The following is a 12,457-nucleotide window of genomic DNA, read 5'->3' as shown; positions in this document are numbered from 1 at the left end:
GGTTGCCTTAGGCATAATTTACTTGGTCGGTTGGAATACCAGTCAATAAATGACATTCAACAGTGTTGTACCCAGGTGTTCCACATAATTCCCAGTTGGGTGTCATAGCAGCTATGGTAGCTGCTGGAGTTACGATCAAACTTTCAATCTTTTGGGTAAGTGCATCCACTTTAGCATTGACACGGTTTATATGATTAACTTTATACATTCTACTCTTTATTGGTGGTTTCTTTATAGGTGTTCAACCACCTCCCCATTGGAAGTGATTTTGGGTCATGTTTTGATTAAGTTGATATACTTCTTCATAGGGTTTATCCATTAGAGCATCGCCAGTGGCAACGTCTAAATTCTGCTTAATGTTGTACATGAGACCAATATAGAAATTATGGATAATGAGCCACTGCTCAAATCCATGATGGGGACAAAGCCTCAGCATATCCTTGTATCTCTCCTAAGCTTCAAAAAGAGATTCATTGTCTTTCTGCCTAAATCCGTTGATTTGGGCTCTTAGCATATCAGTTTTTCTAAGTGGGAAATATTGTGCTAAGAAGACTTTCTTCAACTCGTCCCACATAGTGATAGAGTTGGATGGTAGATACTGCAGCCAAGCTCTTCCTCTATATGTTAAAGAAAAAGGAAAGATACATAGTCCTATGGATTCGGGATTAACACCATTTGCTTTCACTATGTCTGTATATTGTAGAAACACTGATAAATGAAGATTCAAATCATTCGTAGGGCTACCAGAAAATTGGTTTTGTTGTACGACTTGTAACAGCGAAGGTTTCAACTCGAAATTGTTTTGGTCGATGGCAGGGGAAACAATGATATTGTGTGGCTCTTCTTGCGATGGAGAAGTATAGTCCAGAAGAGGACGGTTTGGATTTTCGGCCATAATCGGTTCAGGAATATCCGGGTCATGGATTTTGTATTTCAAACGAAAATCTTTGATTCGACGACTTAGTATTATAAAATGCTCTACTTCGTCAATTGGTTTTTCCAACTCTTCAACTTGTGAACGAGTGTTTGGCATACAACCGACAAATAAATGGTTGCCTTAGTCTATAAGGTGCAACAATGAAATCACACTATTGACTAAATTATTCTCCGATAACGGCACCAAAAACTTGATCGCGATATTATGATTCTATCAGATTATCTAATTGCAAGTATACAGTCTATCACGTAGTTTTAAAACATATCGAACCCACAAGGACTAATAATAAATCTAGTGTTATCAATTGATGTAATGTAAAGCTAAAGCTATTGATTACTTAATTCAGACATAATTAAAAACTAGAATTGGAATAGCATTTAGGAAAATATCAAGAAAGGGAGGCTGAAATATGGATTTCGTGCACCTCATGGACTATGTAATTCATTGGCGTTTGTTTTATGTTAAGCCTCTTTCAATAGGAAATAATAGTTTAAAAACTCTATCTCACACTCCCGTGCTATTGATTAAAGTTACACCCCCTAACCATGAGATTTTGCTCTCGCTCGCCCATTTCAATTAAGAAGCATTTTATTGAAAACTACATAAGTCCTAATTGATGCCTAAAGTGCTCTCGCTGTATTTAGGATCAATGCCCAGTTTCCACTATCCGGTTCAACTCTCACACTCTCGCGCTATCAACTCGAACCTTAATTGTTTTTAACTCTTGTGCAAAAAGGTTTGAATTAGATTTGAAAATTAAAGCCAAAAAATAGTTTAAGAAAAGTTTACGCCAAATTCATTACTGAATCCCGTCGGAACGACGGTCCTCACATATCGGACTCAAAGACGTTTAGCTAGACATGGAATTAAGCTTAAACAAACTAAACATGGTAATTGAATTTAAAGACATCATGGTAATCAAATTAAAGTGTGATAACTGAAAATATAAAGCAATAATGTAAAAACCTAAAAAATTGAATTAAATTGCGAGAAACATCAAATAACACGAATGGAAATAAATGACTTCAATTATGCTGGAAGGCTTATGATCCAAGAGTACAGAAAATTAAACTAAATTTGTGATAACCTCTTGATGTGAGCGTTTATCATTTTGAATGTAATATCTACCTAAAACTAAAAACAACAGAGCTTTCACGCAATACTTGGATCCCCAAAACTCTTGAAAATGATGTCTTATATAGAGTCCTAATGCTGCAGAACCCTTTCCAAACGTGTAGAATTTCGTTGAGAGAATGTAGGAAGGTGAGAAAGAAGGAGTCAAGTTGGTTTTTCCACTTTCTGTTACTATGCATGTGTGGCGACCTCCAGTAGGCTCATGGCGAACCCCATGAACTTAAGTTGGAGGATGATGTGGCTGAGTGCATGGCAAACGTTATGAACTTAAGTTGGAGGATGATGTGGCTGAGTGCATGGCGAACGCCATGCACCAGAAACTTGCTTTTTCTGCATTTTCTCATTTTTCTTGCTCCTGTTCCGATTTCTACGCGTGGACACTATATAATTGGTAAGTACCTGAAAGGAAAACAAAACAAGACATAAAAGTAATAAAACATGATAAAACAAAACTAAATAGCATATGAATCGTGTCTAAATATACGACACGTTTTCGCGTTATCATTGTGCAAGTATAAAAAGTAACAATTGGGAGTATTTTTAAGTTTACAGTTGAAAATAAAAGAAGTGTTCTAACAATTTAGAGAAAGTTGTCAAGTTTTTCCTAGAATCCCCTATTTCTCCCCTGTTGATGTTTAATGCATTAATTAAATCAAGCGTCGTTATATTTCCACGGCGAGTTAACAAGACCAGTATACCAAATCCCTTGGTGTATAGATTACTGATTCCTACTAGAGATTCATGTCTCTATTCAATCGACGTAAGTGAAATCAGACAATGTTATAATATGTTAACTCTAAGGCCACTACTCAAGGTATCATATCCCTACTCAATCGATGTAAGTATGTTAACTGCCCTAGATTAGACGCATAGGCTAAGGGTCAGTATTTCTTATACGTCCATAATCAAATTCATAGAGTATCTCAAATAATGTGCTTTAAGTAAAAGAAGTAATTAAATAGAAATATAACTAAGATAATTTATGCAACATCAAATTAAACATATGTCCTAACAGGTTCGAAACAGGTTCATCAGACAGGTTCGAAACATATGTCTCAAATAATGTGCTTTAAGTAAAAGTGTTTAACTACTCATACTGATAAAATTACAATACCAATTGATAACAATAGGATTACATAACATTTCCTTGAATATATGGCCTCTAATGGCTTTGAATGTGCTCGAAAACTCACTTTTGGTGTTATAAATCGCACTCTCCAGTCTCTAATCGCAAAACACCAAAAATTCCAAAGTCTGCCTTTTTATAGCCATCAAATTATACCAGAACGCATCAGAAATTGCCCAGAAAAGTGCTCATCGCACGTAATAGACTACATCACGCATGCGATACCTCTCTGGCAACTCTTCCACACGCGTGATGCCATTTTTCCTCTTTTTCTCGCGTGCACGATACGCCTGATGCAATGCATCCAATGGCTTGCTCGATTTTGCTTCTTTTTCAACCGAATTTCTCTAAGTCCCCAATTCTTCATACTTGGTATTTTTTTCGTTCTTTGGCCATTATTCATCAAATTTGATTCTCTTAGACTTGTTTTTCTTTGTTTCTTCGACAGAAAACATAAAATCATATAGTGTCATCATTCTTTAACTCAAATCATGAATTACTATTGATTGAAATCTAACAAACTTTTCAACCATATTTTGTGCTTAATCTCAAGCACATGTAAAATATTTTTGTCATCATTTTTCAAAAAATGAATTAAGAAAAATTCATAACCATTATTGTGTGATTCTGTGAAAAATCAACATCCCCTATTTTTGAAAGTTCAAAGCTCTTGCAACGAATTGATTGAAGAAGACGCTGTCTTAAAACTAATTGTTATTGAATATTTTTTTGATATTTTCAGGTAGCTTGCAAGATTGAGGTTGTTGTTATTGGCACTAACAAATTCCAGTGAAAAGAAGGAGGTTCTTCTCTCCAAATTGCCTTGGTAGTGACTGTGTGGAAGGCTTCGGATAAGACAAAGTTCTTCTCAAATCTCTGTATAATTCGTCGCTCAAGGATCAATAGGAATGATGGTTTGATTTCTACACACGAAGGCTTGGAGAAGATTAATGATATTGGAAGATTCGAGAAGTGTTAATTGAGTAAAAATTACGTAAAAGAGTTTGACATTACGATGTATACAAGTCAAGATCCTAAAAGGAGGTTTTATATTTATTAGCATTATTTTGGATTGGTGATTGTATAAACTCTTTCCAATATTTGTCAAATAAAAAGGAACAATGCAAGTTCCAATGGGAAAATATTGAAGAGTGCACATTGGCAAAGCAAGGACGAACGCCGAAACACTATAAATCCCGATGAAATTTCTCTCCCTTACTCATGCATTTAATTTTTGTATGATATGCATGCTTAGGCATTTCTATTCTAACGTAGTTTATCAGTTATTCAATTGATAATGATTTATCATGTAAGGTTAGGCTTTGTTAGAATTTGTGTCTAATCTAGCTACATTGGTGATTAAAATCTGAGAAATAATTGGGTTAGAATTCATTGTAATTGAATCATTGTATAATCACATTTTGTGAAATATACAATTGAATCAATCTTATACCTTTGTGTATCATCATGAAAACCATCATTTGGTATTTGTAAATTGATCTGTAAGCATGATTAAGTTTCAATAAACGTATAATTTTCATGTTTTCGCTTAAAACGTACGGCTCACATATTTTGAAAAACTCTGGTACTCTTTTTTAAAAAGTGGTTTAACTTTTTTTAATAAGGGTCTATTCAACCCTATCTAGACCATTTTTCTACTTCCTTATTCACACCCAACAAGGTCCACTTTCATACCACCACAAGAGATCACATGCCCCAGGAAACTTACCTCTTTTAACCAAAATTCACACTTGGATAACTTGACGTATAACTTCTTGTCCTTTAAAGTCTGTAACAAAAGTCTTAGATGTTTTGCATGCTCTTCGTCTGACTGGGAGTATAATAGGATATCATCTATAAACACCACAACAAACTGATCTAAATGAGAGTGAAAGATCATATTCATATACTCCATGAATACTCATGTGCATTAGACACACCAAAAGGCATAACCAAATACCCAAATACTTATAATAACCATAACGGGTTCTGAACAAAGTCTTAGATATATCGTCCAACTTCAACCGAATTTGTTAGTAACCTGATCTCTAATCAGTCTTGCTAAACATACGAGGTCTCACCAACCGATCCACGAGATCATTGATTCTAGGAATATGACAATGATTATCAATAGTAACCTTTTTCAACTGATGGTAATCAACATGCAATCTCACGGTCCTATCTTTCTTCTTAACCAGCAACACATGCATACAACACTGCCATCATCCCACGCTGATCCATTTTCAAGCGCCGCGGCTCCACCGTTTGTCGACCCGCCGCCGTCGCGGATCATCCACCACACATTTGGTTTTTTAAAGAATTTTTCGATTTTGTAATCTTAAGTCTAGTCTCGCCGATTTTCGATTTTTCCCAACTTTTATATTTTTTTTTACTTATTCCGGCTTTTCAAGTTTTTTTGGACTTATTTTGAATATCTAAAACCTAGAATTCAATAGATATGAAGATACAATAATTTTCACATAATAATAATGAAATTTAACATATAAAACCCCAATCATTCATTTTATTATCAGATTCACATAATAACATAAAGGATCCAAATTCATCACATATTTATAGACGTAAATGAAGCAATTCATAAAATAAATGGAAAAGGAATTGAAGGAATACCCATTATCCCGGAACTTAAACACAAGAATATAGAATAATCTCCCTCTTACCTCGATTATGCAGAAAAACCTTGAGTTCTTGGTGATGGGAGATCTAATCTTTCTCTTCTCTTTCCTAACGCCTATGTAACAACCCGTATAATATATATCTAGAATAATATCATACAAATGTTAATTTTTGGTACTGATACAATAGAAGTGCCTAATAACAACATTACATACACATGTCCAAACTAAAAGACAATCTATGGCACATGTTATACAATAATGCCTAAAAATAAAATCTAAGAAATGTGTACAATCTTTTCTTTGCATACAATCCATAGCGGAAGATGACAACAGTCATAAACCTTTGAAACATCATCCCACAACTTCTCTTGGGTTCAACCTGTAAATAATACATGAAAAACAACAACGATAATGGGATGGGATAATAATATTAGTTAGTTCCCCTATCATATGGGTCCATCAGCTCTACAAGTTTTCTACTCGATTTCTAACTAAAGTATTCACCTTCTGTTACTTCTATATCGCTCACACATTGTAATTAGGACTTAAGTATCAAAGGGATATTCATAATATATGGAAACATGCAACCTGGGTTCTCATAACTCAGTCGATCACTATTCAGAAGCCACGAAATATCCATCCCCGGATGGACATACGTCCAGGCCAAGCTGGATTCATGCATGCTCATATGATTTGACTTTCGTGATGCATATCGGGAACACTATGGGTCTCAAACCCAATTCAAGAGACTATCACTCGTATTGAACTCGAACCCACTTGGAGTATCTTTCACCATATGAGACTCTAACCCACTTAGGTGTCCACCTTTCCCCCATAACCTTCACGGTTAGGACTCAAACCCAATTAAGGTACAAATAATTAGTGCCACATTCCCATTTACCGCTCTACATAAGCCTCCGAAATGGTATGTGCACCATCATTATCAAAATACATGATTAGCTCACAACAATAATAGGACTTTCGGAGCAATGATCCTCACCAAAATGTCAAACTCATTCCTCATGGTATTCATCGAATACTAGGTACATTCACCAATTGACGTATATTTCCATCAAAATACCTGGTGATCATCCATCCATCACATGTTGTTCTACATGTTCCATGCAAAGCATATTGATTTGGTAATCAAACGATTACTTGTTGTCGCAACTGGTGCGAAAAAACAACCGGCAAAGGAAAAGAAAACAGAAGAGTCACCACCGTTCGTTATTTATCCCAAAGGAGGGAAAGGAAACGATCGAAGAAAACCTAAAGAGAAAGGAAAAGACAAGGTCTCGCAACCAAATCTTGGGTTTGGGAGTCGATTATGCGAAGGGAAGGTATTAGCACCCCTACGCATTCGTAGTACTCTACGGGATCCACTCTTATTGTTCTAGTCTAAAGGGTGTAGGTATATCTAATGTACTATTTACTAAAAGAAGGTTAAAAGAAAAAGGAAAATGACTCGCAAGGATGTCGCATCCACTGCCTACGTATCTCATCTGAGTATGAGAATCAGAGTCTTCGTAGCTCAGCTACCTATGGGTTAAAGAGAAGTGTGCTCACTAAGACATCGCGTCTTATGCCTACGTATCTCATCTGGAATGAGAATCGGAGCAAAACATAGTTCAGCTAACTACGGAAACAAAGGTCTCGATTGCAACTAGGGCAAGAGAAAGGGAAGGGTATCGATCGCAACGAGGGCGAGAGAAAAGAATCACAACAAGGGCGAAAGCAAACAAGGATTAGTTGTTAGTCGTCAATCAAAAACTCGGGAAGACATCGCGTCTCGTGCCTACGTATCTCATCTGAACATGAGAATCAGAGTTGACGTAGTTTGACTAACTAGGGGTTAAGGATTGCCATCTGAACATGGACTTACAAAAGAGGACACCAGTTGTGTCAAAGGAAAGTGGGCAATGTGTTCACATCCTAGCAGTAGGTGTTGCAGCTTCCTGAATCGAGTCTTAGGCAGTTACCTCTTTGTAATAGAACTGACTGACATGCCACAAGACCGGAGACGCACGGAAGGTCTAAAAAGTGGGGAAGCTCTGCGATAGAGTTGTCGTGCAATGTGGACCTATGTGTTAGGATTTACAAAGGGGTACATCTATCTAATGTTAGCATGCAAAGAATAAGGGAATTCTACCTATGTTATCATACAAAGGGTTCTACCTAATGGGTGCTACCTAAACGGAACAAGAGTCGGCGGATGGAGCAAGGAGAGGAGCCACAGATAAGGGTAGATGGCGATGCCTGAGGCAATCGACTTATAGGTAGATGGCGATGCATGAAGCAATCGACTTACAAGAGAAATGGCGATGCCTGAGGCAATCGACTTACAAGAGGATGGATGAGTACGTGCTGGTTCTGTTAAGTTTTGAAAATGATTACTCGACGTTGGATGGAGCTTTTGATCTTGTTTTGAAATGATTATCGGATGTTCTTTTTAATTCTTGTATTAACAGATAAAGAATGAAATAATAAATATTATACACTTCATGGGAGAGGGGTACATTTATTATGAATGGGGATTGTTCATGGCAATCAAACAATAAGAATATATGCCTCATACATCATACAAGTAGGCAACAGTTATCAATCAAATCAAATAAGTAACCAGTGTATAATCAAATCAAAGAATGAAAGAATGAAATAATGGGGCATTAAACAATGTATGGGAAGTATGAACATGTTAAACAATCAAACAATAGTAAGCATATATGAAAGAAACAAGTATAACAAATGACAGATGGATCAGACAGATAAAAAGATGCACAAAAGGTTCACTGAAATAATTTAATCAGGAAATGAGGTAAGGATCAAATAAAATCAAGATGAAAGGCCTCTAATACATGACATATGAGATGAACAAGGGAAGATCAAAAGATCTCTTTAATTTCCATAAGCAATCCCTAAGTCAAACACCGATCATAAAGAAGTCAACTGAAAATTCAAGTCAACTTAAAAAATATGAAATAAATAATAAATTAATCAAGAAAATTATGAAAAACTAAACTAAGTAAGGTGGGGTCAGGACTTCATTATCCCCCAAAAAGATTTTTAAAATAAGGAAAATTGGTACATAAATTAATTAAAATAAAACAGAGGTCAAAACAAAAGTTAACCAACCAAACTAGGTCAAAAATAAATCCAAAATAAATTGAAAATGGGAAATAAAATTCCAAGAAAAGGTCAGGTTGACCATCGGACAGTGGTCAACCTTCATCCCAAAAATCAAAAGCTAAAAATAATTTTAAGACATAAAAATAAAATCAAGAAAAAAATGTGTGTTAAAATGGACCATTTAGAATAAATAATTAAAATAAAATATTAATATTAAATAAATACGAAAAAAAAATTAAAAAAAATTAAATAAGATATTAAGAAATGTGAAAAACATTTTTTGATATTTTTATGGACAGGAAATATTTTAAAATAATTAAAATCAAAACAGCAAAATAGATGTGAATTAAAAAAAGAAAATAAAAGTGGGAATGGATTAGTCTTGATGGGCCTGGAAAAGGAGGTGTGAAGAGTAACTAGCGCAGGCCCAGTCCAAGCAATTAAACCCAGGCGTGACAAGGTGTAATAACATTTTATTAAAATAAATCATGTAAACCTCATGTCATTTTGTCACACTGAACTTAAGTCACTACAGGACAAAACAACACGAATGGCCAGGATTAAAACAAAAGCAAGTGATCCAAGGGTTATTAGGGTGCCACATCATCGTCTTCTTCATGAAGACAAACCCTAGCCATGCAGCCACGAAAATGTGAAAAAAAACAGTGGATTTTTTCAATTTTCCACTCAAGAATGCAAGCGCTATAGTGCACCAAATGCCACGAAATAAAAACCAAAATTCAAGTACGAAATGTGTAGATTAACATGGTATCTTTGTTTGAGTAAAATGATGGCTTGATCGTGGAGGAATATTGACAATAAGATGACAATATGGGAACGACATAATGGAAAATCACAACACAAATCCATAACATCAAGAACACAAGCATAAGATTGGCATTATAAACAAACATGAAACAACATGAGCATCTAATTGGCATGGCAAACAATAATGATAATAATGGTAAGCAAGCATAAGAATGAGGAAAACAATGGCCATGGAAGATGGAGTAAGATGGTTACCTTTCCTTGCTTTCCACGAAAATTCACCAATGCCTCTTAGGTTTAGGGTTTGCCTCTTTTAAATATGTAGGTCAAATGCTTAATGGGCTTTAACATGAATGATTTATCTATAAGCAAAAATAATGCCAAGTGAGGTGTAGAAAGAGGGCATGTGAAATGTGTTATTTTTGGCCAAACTTAAGTGAATGGATATCCAATGCATGGCCAAAAGAGGTAGCAAAAACAAGGGTTGGTTTGCAGCATAACTTGGCAAGCAAGAAATCCATTCCAAGGTGGTGACTTTAAGGCCATGTAACTTGATGATCAAGCCACCAATTGGTGAGACAATGCAAACAGTAGAAAGACCTCATGGAGCATAGCATCTTTCATGTTGAGCACAAGTTGAAATGATGAGTGGAACAAGGTGAAAAATGGCCTCAAAGAACAGGTCTCACCATGCAAAACTGGTTAGGCCAGCTAGGCCCAAAATCTGCCTAGAAAATTAAGTCATGGTGCCAACTTCAAGTGAATGCATCTCTCGAACCATGAATCCAAATGAGATGATTCCAAAAGGATGTGAAAGAGGACATGGCAAGGTACAATTGTTGTGAAGAAAGTATTTTCCAATAATGCCTTGAAGTGCAAGGAAATTGGCCAAGAAGTCTTGACAAACTTTGAAGATTTCGAGACTTAGAAATTTTTCTAAGTGTCCTAAAAATATGTCCCACTTTGACTAAGCATAACTTTCTCAATATTTATCCAAATGGAGCAAACTTTATATCTCTAGAAAGCTTGGAACAAGAGGAACAACTTTCATGTTGGAGAAATTTTCAAATGGAGCTTTTATGTTGATGGAAAATGGGCTTAAAGTGAGTGCAACAATCATGAAAACTTGCCCTAAATGGAAAGTCAACCATTTCCAAATTAAGTAACTTTTCCAATTCCTGATTAAATGATGAATCCATGATCCAACCTTGATCAAATTTCACATGTAGGATCCCCTAGGCATGGATTTTGAGATTCCACTCTCAAAAAGTCAGGAGTTGACTTTTTTGGGCCCATAGTTGACTTTTCCCAAACTGTCTGATTCCGATTCCAGTGATCAATTGAAGTACTTCTGGCTCAAATAAAGAGAGGATTTTTTGTATGTAGACCCTTGTGGACATATGGAGGGCCATGGAAAAGAGTTTCACCCAAAGAATCAGAAATAAACTGATTTTATACCAACTCCTAATTTAGGGCAAAATTGATCGGGAACTAATTGCACTGATTGCCAATGGATCTTTCTGAGATGATTATGAGTCTTCCTAGGCCAAGATGCCTCTCCAACCATGACATGGATAAGCTCCTCTACTTCCAACCAAACATTGCTTGTTGCAAGTAGCCATGAAACCCTAATTTCCTGATTAAATTTAGATGAACTCTCTGATAGCTCTGAATCCTTCACTGATGAACTGAGGACCATAATAAGATACTTGGAGCCCCCTGAGACCCTTGAGACTTGTATACTTAGAAAGTGAAGTCCAATCCTCAATCTTGCTTTGTTTGGGCTCCTTCTGTTGAGGAGTGATCAATCAAAACCTGATTTCCAAGTCACTAATGCAGTATGCAATGAGTATGACCTAGTATGATGTCAATGAAATGTAAAACATAATCCCATGCTTCCAGTAAAATGAAGGGTAAATTTTGGGGTATTACAGCTGCCCCTATTCAATCAACTGGAGACCCGAAAAGAAGATAGCAACGGCTTTCGCACTTTTGAGGTATCAAGGGATTGAATACGATAATAGCCCGAAAATTTACACTGAAGTGAAAAATGAAGTAATAATGCCTGTCAGGATCGGCAGAGAGGTGGTCTTAATCTAAGCATCTACAAAGAATCCGTGTGGTACGGTGAGAGTCAGTTTGAACACCGAAAAAAGAATGTTAGCCTGAATACCAAAATAAATGGTAACACAGAAATAACCATGGCCTGAATGCCGCTCATCAGTCTGAATATTGGAAATGACTTCGATCTGAACATCAGAAAACTAGCCTGAACGCCACTTCGGTCTGAATACCGGAAAACTGGCCTGAATGCCACAAGTTGCGTCGACCTGAACGTCGGAAACTTCTTCGATCTGAACATCGGAAAACTGGCCTGAATGCCACTTCGGTCTGAATACCGGAAAACTGGCCTGAATGCCACAAGTTGCGTCGTCCTGAACGTCGGAAACTTCTTCGATCTGAACATCGGAAAACTGGCCTGAATGCCACTTCGGTCTGAATACCGGAAAATTGGCCTAGATGCCACAAGTTGCGTCGACCTGAACGTCGGAAACTTCTTCGATCTGAATATCGGAAATTGGCCTGAATGCCACAAGTTGCATCGACCTGAACGTCGGAAACTTCTTCGATCTAAACATCGGAAAATTGGCATGAATGCCACTTCGGTTTGAATACCGGAAAACTTGCATGCCTGTCAGTATCGGCAGAAATAGGAAAAATGATAAT

At 36.5% G+C, this 12,457-nt stretch overlaps 1 non-coding gene across 1 annotated transcript; it reads left to right on the top strand.

The window, feature by feature from the left end:
• The first annotated feature begins 407 nt into the window (after positions 1–407).
• LOC127099578 (small nucleolar RNA R71) lies at positions 408–514 on the top strand. Its single transcript, XR_007794067.1, has one exon. It is a non-coding gene; the product is annotated as a small nucleolar RNA R71 (small nucleolar RNA).
• The last annotated feature ends 11,943 nt before the right edge of the window (positions 515–12,457 follow it).

This window comes from Lathyrus oleraceus, chromosome 6 (genome assembly GCF_024323335.1).
Source record: "Lathyrus oleraceus cultivar Zhongwan6 chromosome 6, CAAS_Psat_ZW6_1.0, whole genome shotgun sequence".
Taxonomy (NCBI): Eukaryota; Viridiplantae; Streptophyta; class Magnoliopsida; order Fabales; family Fabaceae; genus Lathyrus; species Lathyrus oleraceus.
The sequence above is the reverse complement of the archived record's forward strand: the minus strand, read 5'-3'. Positions and strand labels throughout refer to the sequence as shown.